At 48.4% G+C, this 14850-nt stretch overlaps 1 protein-coding gene across 19 annotated transcripts in view; it reads left to right on the top strand.

Moving 5' to 3' along the window:
- Window positions 1–14850, top strand: part of Nfasc (neurofascin) — a 179665-nt gene that overhangs the window by 13129 nt on the left and 151686 nt on the right. The window lies entirely within an intron of this gene.

Genomic DNA, 14850 nt, shown 5'->3' with positions numbered 1-14850 from the left:
CACACTCCTAACGCCCTTTCTCTGTGCGTTTCTCAGCCTGACATGGCTCTCTCCGTGGTTTCTCTGCTTCTCCCGATTTGTTTTTCCAGGCTCACAGGAGGAAAAGCTTGAGTGTCTGCAGTGTGGGAGCAGGGGCTTCGGAGTCAGACTGCCTGGTCCCGACCCAGGGCTCTGGTCGTTAGTTATGTGACCTTTGGCAAATGACTTCAATCTTCTCTACTTTCATCTGTAAGCCTGGGAGTCCAATGCTGCTTACCCTTCCTGGAGTTGTTAGGATAAAAGTGCCTAAGGGCCACGAACCCTCTTCTTACACAGTGAAAGTTAGGTTTCCCCACAATACTTCCTGTCGGAAGCTTCAGGCCCCGCCTTATAGGAGCACCAGGCGACTTTGGTGGACAATCAAAACTTCCTGGAGCCTGGGATAAGTGTTCAGTTGTGTGCCAGGCACAAAGAGAATTACAGGGGGCACAAAGAGGCAGTTCTCACTTTTAAAACTTTGTACCTTCATTGAGGAAGTGTTCTCGGCTTTCGCTTACTGTACAGATGGCTCCCTAGGCAAGATAATGAAATATAAATGCAAATGAGTGGTTCCCACCCAAGAACTCCCGCAGCTTAGCAGACACTGAGAACATTTTGATCGGTGGCGTCTGGAAAGACTCCGAGGGGCATTTGGAGTGGAACCTTAAAGGTGGGGCTCTGACTCCGATCCCAGCGAGGACACAGAAGTCTTAATTTCCTTCATGCTGGCTACGCTCACAGGGTCAAAGGGTGGAGAGAAAGACGGGATGGCTCTTTTGATTTTTAAACAGAGGTCAAGGATGGATGAGAAATTGACCTAAGAAAGACAGTTAATGAAACAGAAATAGAAGTGAGGTGTGCCTCAGGACATGGGTATGGAGTCTACTTCCCATCATTTTCTGTGATCTAAAGCTATCTTATTCCTAGGCCATACCAACTTGGTACACTAAACCATGGTGTAATTGCTACCAAAACACAGCCCAGAGCGTTGGTCATCTGTAGAGCATCCAGTATGTGAGGCAAGCCCAGATCTTGCCTGTGGATGTCTGTCTGTCTGTCTAGTGTGAAGCAGGACCTGTGTTTCTAAATGGGGGATGGAGAACAATCACCCCATGACAGACTTCTTCCAGTGACTAAGTCCCAGAACACCATGTGACCAGCACTGTACTCTCCCAGTGCTGGCAGGGTCCCAGGGCCTGGTCTCAGCAGCCACGGGACTTGGTAGCCAAGCCTAGGAAGAGCCCATTGTTTACTTGCCTCCCTCCTGGCTGTGTGGCTACTGGCTAGCTGGCTTGTTCATTGTTGCCTTTATGGAAGCTTCGGGGAGCCATATATCAGCCACAGCTGGGCAGTTGGCACTTGCTCAACTTTTGCTATAGAATTTTCAGTGGTATTTGTAAAAAGGCCTCTCTCTCTCTCTCTCTCTGTGTGTGTGTGTGTATGTGTGTGTGTGTGTGTGTTTGTAGAAGAGAGAGAAAAGCAGGCGTTAAGCCTCCTAAAAAGATAAGACTCGTCTCCAGTAGCGTGAGTTCTAGATTGAGAGAACTCAGTATAAACTGACCATGATTACTTGGTCTGACCGCCAGGATTGTCGACAGGGGTATGCTGAGGCCAGGCCCTTTATCTCTCCATCCCTGGATTTTGTCAAAGCAGAAGCAGCAGCAGCAGCACTAGCATTGGTGAGACCGGAGAAGATCAGCTGCAGACATTCAGAGAGTCCCCTGTGCTAGGCAGCGTGCTATGTGTGTGCTGAAGGTATGTGCGTCTCACCCGGCTCCACCTTTGGTATGCAGTCAGCAGCCCTGCTTGAGTGGCACATCACATAACTGAAGTGTGGAGACCTGAGTGGCTTTTCCCTAGTGTCACTCAGCCAGGAGACTGCAACAGGGGCTTGAGTTAAGATCTTCTCAATCAGAGTGACCGATATTTATTCTCCTGAGAAGAATCTTCCCAGCCAAGGGGTCTATCCTACATTTATTTCTTCCTGCTGAGTCTCAACAGAAGGAAGACCAGCCTCGCTGGAGGCTTGGGGACACTTTGGGATCAAGTCCCTCATTTTACCTGGGAGGAAGTGAGTACAAGGAAGGGACTTGCTGATACTGAGCAAAGCCAGGAGCAGCCCCAGCCTGCATGGCTTACACACCAGTGTTCTTAGCCATGTGTTGCTTTGCTCTGTTTTACAGTGCTGGAACCCAGAGTCTGAGAATGCTCAGCCCATTCTCTCCGGGCTCCAAATGCACTTGACTCCTCCATGGCCTCCATCTTCTGGCTTCTAGCTGCACTGTATGTATTCTAGTGACAGTATGCACTGTCACTACTATAATGTATCACAGCAACAGTAAACTGCCCAGACCAGTAGTGTTCATAATATAAAAGTCAGGTATGACATGTGGAGATTAGAGTGTGGTGCTGACGGCAGGGATATCGCTGGCCCTGGCAAGTGAGTGCTTACCTATGTCTGTATTGATGTCATGCCTGTAGTTTGTTTGGGGGGGGCTGCTTTTGGATCAAAGCTTACAGGGTAGGCATCCCAAGTGCAGTGATTCAGCTCACTCTCTGGTTGTTTCTGATGCTGATAATGGCTTCCTCAGGACAATTCCATTCTTTTATAAGATGTGCTAACATGAGTGCTCAGCACCTGGGAGAACTGATGTGTCTTGTCACTGCTGATACCGTTCATTGTCCAGGGCATCTCCCTCTCACTGTCGAAGACACTGTCAAAACTGTGCAAGAGATGCCTCAGCAGGCTGGGCTATGGCCCACAGCTTTCGCTTGCATCCAGGTCACCTGTGGGGCTTGTTGGAGCACACATACGCCCACCTCAGTCTCTTAAGGGTTGGAGCCCAGCACGAGACTGCATTCAGGCAATGGTCCCAGGTGACACCAACTCTGCATGTCTAGAGTCAGGACCAAGCTCAGGTCCCCTGACTCCCAGCTCTGTGCTCTGCCCCTGTGATGCACTGGTCCTCTGCTCTTGGAAATGCCAGCGGCTGAAGGTGCGAACCTCTTCTCTGAAACTGAAACTGTCTCAACTCAGGGGTGTGGGCAAGAACAGTCAAGGCAAGATTCTGGGGCTGGGAGCCTGATCCTGCCCCTGATGAATTCTTTCCTAAGACTCGGTCACACATTCGATTATTTATCCAGGAAACCTTTACCAAGGGTTTTCTTTACCAAGGGAAAAGAGGTGTTCCTGCCTCAAGGGCGCCTAGGCGGACAGGCAGTCCGCTTTTCCTGCCTGACCTGGTGACACGGCCACACTGTCCGCTGCCCACATGGGGAATGGGGCCATTCTTTCCTTAAGGGACATCTTGAGAAGAGAGAGCTCAGAGCCAGAAGACTGCTCTTAACCCCCAAGCCGTCTCTTTCCTTGTTCACCTGAGGAATCTCTCTGCATGCAGGGCATAAGGGGTGTGCAGAGGCGAGCAGTCCCTGACCTGTCCATCCCTGGGGACATCTTACCTGCTGCTCCCTGCTGTGTGGAGCTTCATAGAGTTAAGGAGGGGCCTGACACCACGCCTTTCCCCAATGTGTTTGAACACAGTGGTTACCACTGTGCTCATTCGGCAGTAGTTATTACATTAGTATCAGGCTGGTTCCAGTACTTTAAAAGGTGACAGTTACGTCCAAAGTGGACTTTCATCTCTTGGAAGTAAATATCTTTATTAGAGATGTACATGTTTCAGAGACATGTCTGAAAACATTCACAGCTGCAAATATATGAGTTTCCAGATGTGGGTATGACAGAAACTTTAGATTATTTTTATCTATTAATATCTGATAAAACCACTAGAGCCTGGTGTGATAAGACATCTAAAAAAGTTTTTTTTAAGTTTTAAATCTAGTTAACCTGAGACACATTAAACAGCATTTGCTTTTCCTAAATGGAAGAAAAGTTGAAATTTGCTTTTATAGGTATAATAATTATTAATAAATATGTTAAAATAATACTTCATAAAAATAAAAGATCAAACTGATCTTTTTTTCCAAACTGATCTTAAACAACATTTTAAATATAAAATAATCAAAGTTATCTACATATTTACATTTTTAAATTTGGGAATGGCACATTAAGCTTGTAATGCCAGCTCTCAGGAAGGTGAAGCAGGATTGTAAGTGTACGATTAGCCTGGGCTACCCAGTGAGACCTTGTCTGGCCTGGGCTACCTAGTGAGACTTCGTCTGGCCTGAGTTACATAGTGAGACCCTGTCTCAAAAACAAACAGGGCTGGTAAGATGGCTCTGTGGTTAAGAGTGATTGCTGCTCAGTCACAAAGATGGATTTGAGTCTTAGCACCCATGCAGAGAGACTCACAAATGCCTGTGACTCTAGCACCAAAGGACCCTCTCTGGCCTCCATGAGCACGTGCACACACATGTGCACATACATATACGGAGATGCATGCACATACTCAAATAAAGTAAGTATTTAACAGACAAAACCGAAACATACACAGTTTCCAGGGTAACTCAAAGATGAAAAGGTGAGAAACGTCAGAGAGAAGTCTCTGGACACTCCTGGCTCTGATGTTCTGGGTTCTAAGGTCCTGAGGGGACTGGAAACCCTGGGGGATAATTGTTTGGACAGGGCCAGGAACAGGGCCAGGGCCAGGGCCAGGGACAGGGCCACACTGTCAGCCCTGAATTGTTGTTGGGAATGAGACTGGACATGCTTTTTGGGAACTCATTTCTCAGAGAGCAACTTTCCCTCCGGGCTAGCAGAGAGCTTTCTAACTACAAGAACATTGGCTGTTTGAGATGAGGGAGCATTAGAGAACTTGAGATCTGATAGTGCTGATCTCAGACAGAAGGTGGAGAGAGCTGAAGTGGCCACTTCTCCATCTTGGGTATGCTGAAGCTGGGGCTTTGACCCTGGGATGAGGCTGATCTGTTGGCTCCAATGTTGGAGCCGCCAGAGACTCAGACCCAAGTGTAGCCCTCCCCCCGCTTAAAGCTCAAATTTCTTTAGTGAAATTTAGTCCTTAGATGGGTGAACGTGGGGCTTGGTCCTGGGTCTCCCAGGAGTACTGGTGTGGCGCCCTATGGCTCTAGACACACTCCTGGACACACCTCATCGAAATGACCTGGCATGGAGGTACCAGCGAGTGTGAGGTCAGCCAGCTGACAGTGAGTTACAGGATAACCGGGGCTACACAGTTAGCGCCTGTCTCAAAACAAACCAACAAAATAAAATCAAGCAAATTTTAGGTACTTTTGGGGTGGCAACAGAGACCTCTGGATGAGGACTGGGGTCCATTGGCAGGTAATAGTCTGATGGTCTGGTCTGAGAATTCCCCATGACTTGGTTTCAGGGCACACCTGGGTCTCTGCTAGCCTCAGTGTCTTCATCTCTGCCACAAGTCCAGTCCCTGTGTAGCTTCCTAGCGGCCTGGCTTGATCTTTTTCATGGCCGCAGTAACAGATGGGCAGCAGACTCCCGGAAGCCCACCCCAGATAATCTGTAGCTCACATTCGGTTCAGGAACAAATGACTTGATACAATTTTTTAAATGTACCTAGATTATCCTTCCTAATTTCTCTGCGGTTAAGACTGAAAACAAATGCTTTTATGTACTTGGGAATCCACATTGAAAGTGGCTGGTTTAGAATATGCTTAGGCTCTGAGGGAAGCCGGCCTGGGCCTGACATTTCCTGCAGATAATTGAGGATAGCTTTTAGTTTCCATAATCACATTAGCTGGCACTTTTATATGTTAACCATCAATTTTGGCCATCTATCCCCCACCTGCACTCTCGGAGGGAGGGAGGTAAGGATGGGGGGGGGCAGAGAAACAGAAACTGGGAGGGAGGAAAGGAGAGACAGAGACAGGGAGGGAGGGAAGGAAAGGGGGAAGGAGGGAGAGGCAGAAAGACAGAGATAGGGAGGGAGGAAGGGAGGGAGGGGGAGAGAGACAGAGGCAGACAGAGACAAAGGGACAGAGAGACAGGGAGTAGAGAGGGAGGGAGGGGGAAGGGAGGGAGGGAGGGGGAGGAAGGGAGGGAGGGAGGGAGAGAAAGACCCCATTTAGGCTGTGTGGCCTCCGAGTCCACAAGCCTACCGCTTTCTTTCTACGTTTCCTTATACCTAGACCTGTCTCAGGCTTCCTGAGTATTTTGGGGTGTCTTCACAAATCAGTGGAAGCTCAAATTCTCTGGCCTTGAACAGGTTCATTGTGTTCTGATGGTGTCTGTGGGAGACTTTGCTGTGTGTGTCCTGAGCTCAGCTGTTCACATGGTTCCTGCTATCATGTCAGGTTTGTGCCAGACTTCCCTATGTCGTGACAAGTTGAGAGAAGTCTCTGATGACCTTGGCTTCCTCACTTGGGGAAGGGAGTCCCCATTGGTGTGGGTGTGAATGAGTTTCTCTGCTGGGCCTCTCAGACTACTGCCTTTCTTTGGCTCCCACCCATTGGGACAGTTCGGTATGGTATTCTCCTGTGGTATTCTCCTGCCTCTCTCCTGGCAAATGATGGCCTGCCTGTGGGGAGGAGAGGAGAGAGGAACAGAGCCAGCTGGAGGCTACGTAACTTTTTCTCTTTTTCTTTTCCTGGAAGAATTCTGGGTGAGCTTTCTGACTTGTCTCATAAGCCTAGACTTGCCCACTAGCCTAACCAGGCTAACCTCAACCACCAGGCTAACCTCAACCACTAGCCTACCCTTTGCAGCTGTCATTTTGCTGTCCTGCCCTCTCTCACCCAGCTTCCTGTTTAATCATGAAGATTCAGCAGGAACAGAATTCCTAGACTAGCCTCTGCTCTCTCTCTGTCTCTCTATGTCTCTGTGTCTGTCTCTGTCTCTCTGTCTTTGTCTCTGTCTCTCTCTGTCTCTTGTCTCTCTGTCTCTGTCTCTGTCTCTGTCTCTGTCTCTGTCTCTGTCTCTCTCTCTCTCACACACACACACACACACACACACACACACACACACACACATACACATGTCCTCTTATTTGGCCTTGGGCTTATTGAAGGGCTTTATTATAAGCAGGGCTGTATGTAGGTAGCCTTGCCTACCTCTGTTTGTACCACGTGGGCTTCTTCATTTGGGGCTGGCATTTAACCCAGCCAAAACGGGGAAGGGGCCAGCTCAGCCCCTGGGAGCTTGGCCTGATAGAGCCCAGTTGGACTATCTCCTGCAACCTCCTGACCCAGGAAATCCTCTAAGCTGTCCTAATTACCTGTGGCTTCCCAGCAGATGCTGCAGTGAGGAGGGAGGGCACCCTTGTACACCCTGGGATTAACCCTCTGGTTGCTGTGTCCTTTCACTCTTGTCCTTGTAGACACAAACCCCTCTCCTGTCCTTCTGGGCTGCCCAGCTCCTCCTCAGGCATACATCATAAGACAGGCAGGCAGTTCATCTTAACACCAGCCCACATGGACTGGAGTCTTTCTTATCATTTGGCATCAGGAGATGAGTCTTTAGCTAAGGTCCTTTTCCAACCCTGCTCAGGCAGGAGCTGTTCAGTCCCCCTTGGGAAGTTCTCTGGGTTGCCAGGCAACTGATCTTCAGACCCACTACCTTCAAGGATGCTGAGGTACTGAGGCTACCGTGCAAGACACACTTATCAGTACATGGAGCATCAGCTAATGTGTGCTTTCCCAATGTCATCTTATTGTCTCTAGTGCCTGACCATGCCCAGTGCCCCTGCCTGGAGACCTTCATCTCAGCCTCCTAACAGTACTGCTAGGTGCTTTGATTGAGGGCCCTTAACCAGGATCCCAGGACTCAGGCTCAGTCACCAAATGAGGGATAGAAGGAAAATCCATCCACGTGACTCCACACAATGCACTTTTCAGTGGCCGTGCTGCAGCTTGAGTACAGTTGAGTTCATCAGATGGGCTTCAGCTTTCAGAATGTTTTTTAACTGGGGAAGTCCAACCTGCCTCCCTGCCTATATGAGGAAGGGCAAGGATGTGCTCACAAAACCCCCTTGTTGCATAGGCAAAGACACAGAGAGAATGGTAGCAATCTCCCTTTACACAGTGCTTAACTTTAAAAGCTAATAGTTTGCCGAGGCTCAAAACTTAGCAGTTTCAGCCATTCCTAGTGGTGCAGGCCTGTAAGTGCAGCTGCTGGGAGGCCGAGGAGGAGCATCTGAAGTTCAAGGCCTGAAGAGAGAGCATAAGCTGAAGGCCAGTCTTGAGACCCTGTCTCAAAAAGAAACCCTGTGGCTATAGTGCAGTGGTTACAAACTCGCCTCACATGCACGAGGCCCTTGGTTCGATTCTCAGTACACTCCTCAAAAAGAGCTAACAAATTTAAAGTGAACATTGAATTGACTTTGATTTGTTGTGTTGCACAGCCTCACCCGGTTGAAGTTTGGTCTTGCTGTCTATTGTAATGCAAAGTGTGGCCCCCAAGACCTGAGTCTGCACATAGACCCAAGTGACCCTGCCCCAAGTTATTTCTGATTGGTAAATAAAGATGCCAACAGCCAAGAGTTGGGCAGAAGAGACATAGGTGGAGTTTAGGTTTTCCAGGCTTTGGAGTAGGGGCAAGAACCACAAGAAGAGGAGGAGGGAGAAGCTGCCATAGGTTAGGTGAGCCATAAAAAAAAAAGTGTCCCTGAGGGCTGGCCAATTGGAGTTAAGAGCAACCCAGATGGAACATAGTAAGTAATGACTCGGGGTTATCGATAGGAACTAGATTCTAATAGCATGGAGGGTAGATCTCTGCCCAGCTCTTGTACTGTTTAGGGCTTATTGTAAATAATGTAAGTAGTGTGTCTTTTATCTGGGAACTGAATGGTCAAAAGTGGGGTTGAAACTCCAAATTAGGCTGGAAACTTTACAGCACCATCCCTTCCTAGTTTCAGACTTTGCCTCACTGCAGAGAATATCTCCTATGCAATGAGCAACACACCCACTCCTGTTCTCCTCAGTCCCTGGTGGCCATTTGAGTGCTTTCTCTGCATGGATTTAACAGGGGTGGATATTCCCATGAAAACAGAGCATGCAGCTCCCTGTGTCTGTTCACTCAGCTTTCACTAATACCCTGGAGGTTCGTGCACACTGTGGCGTGCTTCAGTACTCTTTCCGATGGCTGAGTTATTCTGTGTTATATTTACACAGTTTCTCTCTCCATTCACCTGCTGGTGGACCTTCAGCTGCATAAACAATGCTGCTGAACAGAGGCACGGTGCTTGTGTGAGTAGTGCCTGTTCCTGGTTCTTGGGGGAGATTGTTGGGGGTAGAACTAAGGGCTGTGCCATAGTCCCTGCAATCCTGGAGTCCACAGTGGCTGGGTTACTTTATAGCCACATTGACACTGTGTGGAATTCTGACTTGTCTGGTCTACCTGGCTCATGCTTGTCTCTTGAGATAGGGACCCTTCTCCATCTCTGCCCACTGGACAGTAGGCTCCCCATCTTCCTGAAAACAAGCCTGATGTGTTACTTCAGCCTCCTGTCTTCTCAGGCTATAGAGGGTGGAGCCCCCAGAAACCCATGATGTAGGACAGGTGCTAGCTCCTGTGCTGTTTGCCCCTGCCTACCTGCTGCTAGAACTGTGGCTGGTCAGGGCTGATTATTCTGCCTTTCCTGTAGCCTCTGTCTTGGAACCCATGACAGGAACACATGGCATCTTACTGTCCTCTGACCCCATGAGACTGTTTTCAGTCCTGCAAAGATTCCAGATGGCTTTCAGGGGTTCCTAATTAGGGGGCATACTGTTTTCTAGGGCTACCCAATACAAATGCCATAAACCAGGTGGCTTCAATGACAGACACTCACTTCCTCCCATTCGAAGCTAAAGTATGAGATGGAGAAGTTCCCAGGGATGATATCTTCTCTGAGCTCTCCCTGTGGTTATAGGCAGCCACTTCCTCTGTGTCTTCACACCCTTTTCTCCCTGTGCCTGTCTACACCCCGATGTCTCATCAGGCTATTATTGGACTAGAGCCCACGATAGTAACTGCGTATTTCTTCGCTTGTCCTAGGTTAGCATTTCAGCAGGAGTCTGAAGACAATATAATTTGTCTGTAACAGGTGGTTGGAAGACCAAAGCTGTGTGATGACAAGGAACAGCCTGGGGAGTATAGAGCAGACCTTGTGATTTCTCTGGACTCCAGTTGGGTCTCAGAGTGAATCACTAAGGCAAATTCAGAGCATGTGGAGTGGAAGGAGAATAATGATGGCAGTGAAGAGGGCACTGGGGGCTTTGTGAAGGGGAGAGAACCACTATCCCGATCAATAATTTATTCCTGGGTACCAGGCAGGAAGGCGTTGCCATGGCAACAGGCCTGCCTGACTCTTACCTCTCTGAGCATCCTTTCCTTACCCAGCTCCCGTCTCCCACTTCTCTCTCTCCTTCCTTGCTTTCTAGTTGACATTTTCCTTCCCTCCTCATCCCCCTCAATTTTCTTCTGTGTCTTCAGAGACTTCTTGTGAAGTAGAGACTGCCTGCCTGCATTTGGGCTCACACCATTACGTGTCAGCTCACTACTGGGACCTTTGGCCCCTCAACAACTGTGGCCACTCTCTCCACCAGATCTATGACCTTCACTCCTGTTCCTAAAACATCGAAACTAAGGGGTCCTCTCACTGGCTGACCCCTAGTCTCTTGCCTTAGCACAAGAACACTGGGTGGTTTTTGTCCAACCTGTCTGGTGACTTCCCCTAACTTGACAGCATGGTCTTTAGCCATTCTCTGCTCCCTGTAGCAGGTCCCCCTGGGATCAGAGTGACATTTTGAGGGAAGCATCATCCCATCACTGCCTGCAGCAACCAGTCCTCAGTTCCTTCCTGGTCTCTGTAGGAAGGAAGGCTCTAGCAGCATGCCGTTAACTGGAAAGTCTGTGTCCCACACTCTACCCCAGTAATTGCGGTGACAGGGACTTTCTCTTGGTGCCACACAGTAGGAGCCCAGATTTTTGTGTGGTTATGGAAGGAATGGACAGAAGGCCAGCAGCAGGCTCCTTCCTGAGCCTCCGTCTCAGTATTTCCCAGAGGCCCTCTTGACTCCAACAGCTATACTAAATGAGACCATTGAAAATTTCAAGTTATTGTCTCACTTTAGAGTTTGCTGCTCCCTTGATTCAGTGGCTTTCATGACTAATAAGGGACCTGGGCCTGTAATAATCATTCAGAACTTCACAATATTAGTCTTGTAATCGCTGCTAAGGGTCTTGCCTTTCTTTGTTTGGTTAAGATTAGGGAGATATACCTCTAGGCTAGAGGCTGCCATGGAGGCCGGCAAGCTAGTGAGCAGGCTCAGTGGCTGCCCAATGGTGCGTCTCTGATAAGACCAGAGCTGGGACGCAGATACATACCAGGAACATCTGTGAACATCGCTGGGGGTCAGGATAGGAAGGGAAGACAAGCAGGAGAGTGAGGTTGGGGAGCTCTGGTGACCACCAGCTGCTGGTGGGAAGGGTGGCATTACCGCCTCCAGCTCTTCCCTCACCCCCTGCAGTCTGCCTGCAGTTTGTAATCTGGTGGCCATGATGTGAGGCAGGTTCAGGGTGAGTGGGATCTGCAGCTGCTCTAAAGGTCCCCCTCTCACTTTGCTCAGAGTCTCCCCCTGACCCTCCCATGGGGAGCTTTTCCACCCAGGCCCCATAATTCTCATCAAACTGTGTTCATGCAGGGCGCTGGGTTGATGGTCGCTGGGCTCCTTACTCCTAAGGGTCTCAGCCCTGTCGCCTGGGAGAGCTACTAACCGGGTTCCACAGTCACTGCTCTACTGTTCACAGACCTCTCCTACTAGAATCCAGCACAGGCCTTTCTCCTTTCTTTTCATGGTAAAATGTTGGTATGAATAGTATTTGGGGATTTCTATTTCACCTTATGATCATTAGCTCCCAAATAAAAAACATAAACCTTTATATGTATAATAAGCCTTAAAGCACTAGAGCTGGGTAGATGTCTACCCTCTGTGCTATTTTGTCTGCTTTCCTCTCAATAACCCTGAGATATCACTTGCTGTGTTCCACCTGGGTCGCTCCTTCTCCAACAGCTGGCCCTCATGGCCATGCAATCACGGTCCACCAACCCCATGATGACTTCCCTTCTTCCTCCTCCTCTTCTCCTCCCTCATGGTCCCTGTCTCAGATCCCCAAGTCTGAGAACTGAAGCCCCACCTACCTCTCTTCTGCCCAGCTACAGGCTATAGGCATCTTTATTAATCAATCAGGGATAACGTGAGGCACAAGGGATACACAACAAAAGCTGCTCTACATGAGCATCTGCTCTTCTTGGAACAACCAGATTTTGGGGTAGAGAATTTAGCATTTGAATACAAGCAATATTAGACCAACCCACTACAGTAATATTAATATGTGTCTGTATGTCTATCTATCTATCTATCTATCTATCTATCTATCTATCTATGCTTTATATTTAAATATTTTCCCCTTAGTGCTGGAGTTGGAACCCATGGCCTTTCACATGCCAACCTTTTTGTACCAAGATAAAGTGCACAGTTAATTGGCATCTTGTTCCAGGGATTTTTGTTGCTCCCAGGGGAAACCCTCTGCCAGTTAAGAAGTCATTTCTCTTTCTGGGTTCCCAGCCTCTGATAACCACTTGTTCTGTCTCTGGACTTTTCACATAACTGGAATCTCATAACCTGACTTTGGGTACCCTGTTCCTTTTGCTCATTCTGTGTGCAAGGCTTTAAACTGTTCATCTGTTGAGCATCAATCCTTGATGCCTTGTCTATAGGCACATTTATCTGATCATCTGTTGATAAGCTCGTTGGGTCCTTTACACCTTGAGGTAAGAATTCCTGCTGTGAACACTCTGTACTTTTGAACTGCTGTGTAAGTTTGAACACTGTTTTCAGTTCTTTGGGGGCGGGGCGGCATCCAGCGGTGGAATGGCCAGTCACATGGCGACTTGGGTGTTTAACTATTGAAGAACTGGGTTACCTCATCACTTCTGCTTTTGGAGAGCATCTGCTCCCTGTGCTGCCCTAGGGTCATGACTCAGGGACAAGGGAACTTTCTTGTCCCTAATCCCTGGTCAAGACCAAGTAGCGTGGTGACCACTGTAAGGATGTGTTATGACAGCTGCTGAGTCCTTTCTCACCGGCTTGCTATTGTTACCACCGCCCCAAGCTGCACATGTGTTTCTTTAAGGAAGCTGGTGCACAGAATCCAATATCATCCCCCAGGGCAGTAGCCCCGAAGGTTTCTCTTTCTTTGCTTTTGACACCAGACAGTATTCCCAGCTGCACCACGCCCTCTGCATCTTCCCCAACCTTCGCTCCATCTTTCAACCTAAGGAAGAAGACGATCACGTGTACTCTGATAGGACGCAATCACACCTCCGTGGGTGTCCTTTTAAAAGTGTGCAGCAGGCTTTGAAGGCAGTGCCATAGAGAGAGCTGCAAAAAAAAATCTGCTCTAAGCCTGAGCGATGCATTGTCGGCTATGTAGCTAGGTTCCCAGGGGGCCTCTTTGAAGAAGACAACACTCATTTAAATGTATAAATTCCAATTCATTTGAAAGAAGAGTCAGACAGCTTTCTAGGCTTATAAAATAAACTACTGTGAATGGATATTGAATTATGTACGCCTTTAGAAAATTAAAGAAAGATGGTACCTTTCAGGTGTTTTAAGGAGATGAAGCCTGAAATATAACCAGGAAGTGTGGTAGGTAGGGATGGAGGCATTGAAGAACCCAGGCTTGGGACAGGTGTCCCATCTTAATAAGGATGGAAGGATTCCTAGGGAGGCTGGCTGGGAAGGGGCCCTACAGAGACATGGCTAGTGTGTTGCTTTCCATGGGTGGAGTGGGGGGGATTGGGGGGCAATGTGAGGAGAAGATGGGCTGGTGAGAAACACAGGTGCTACCTTGGTGAGTTAAGTTTTGAATGTTTTAAATAAGATGTTTCCTACTGTAGCCTGGACTGTCAAGGATGCCCTTTTAAAATGAAGCATTTTAGCAAGCTTTAGAAGGCTCTGGAAAAGTAGCTTTGGGCAATGTACCTAGGCCAGGGATGTTTGGCTGGGTGGATCTCCTCCTTGTTCAAAACTTGAAGCTAGCAGAGATGGAGAGAGGTCCAGGGAGTAGCCCAGGAGGAATGTGATGGCTAAAGAGGCGTTATCAGATTCTTAGGAGATTTCAGAGGCATCAGAGGCTGGTGATGCTGTCCTCATTTGCAACCAGGACTGAAAGTAGACGACAAGGTCAGGGGAATTTCAGAGCCAAGTATAGGCACCCTTGCCACTCATCACCACAGTAACTCACTCCAAGGGTTGAAGAACACTGCCCCCAGGGAAGCAGCTCCTCTGAAAACGCTTTCCCAGACGCCTTTTCTTTGGGGTCACATACTTGAGGCTTGACGGCAAACCAGGGGCAGGGTGTTGCAGCTTTTTTTTCTTTTTTTAATTTTTAAAATTGTAGACATACAGACATTTAAGTGATTTTAGTCATTTCAGGTTTATAATAAAGACAGCAGCTTGTTCTAGATCCAGAGCACTGGGCAGCAGTTACTACTGTCAACTTCCAAAGTAATCCAGATAGAAACCTGTGCTGTGTACCTGTGCTATGTCCCTGTGCCATGCACCTGTGCTATGCATCTGTGCCATGGACCTTTACCATATACCTGTGCATGTACCTGTACCATGTGCCTGTGCCATGTACCTGTGCCATGCACCTGTGCTATGTACCTGTGCTATGCACCTGTGCCATGCACCTGTGCTATCTACCTGTGCTGCCCTCAAGCAGCAACTGCCTGCTTCCTGCCCTGCAGGCCCTTCTTGGCTCTGCTCTAAATCCCATCACCAGGAATCCAGTTATTCTGGCTCATCCAGAGCTATGAAATAATACCAGCTTTGTCCCTTCATATTTGGGTCATTTCAGTTGGCACAATTCTTTTAGAGATTTTTTTTTTTTTT

Source organism: Mus caroli, chromosome 1 (assembly GCF_900094665.2).
Source record: "Mus caroli chromosome 1, CAROLI_EIJ_v1.1, whole genome shotgun sequence".
NCBI lineage: Eukaryota > Metazoa > Chordata > Mammalia > Rodentia > Muridae > Mus > Mus caroli.
This window is presented reverse-complemented; position numbering and strand designations above follow the sequence as displayed.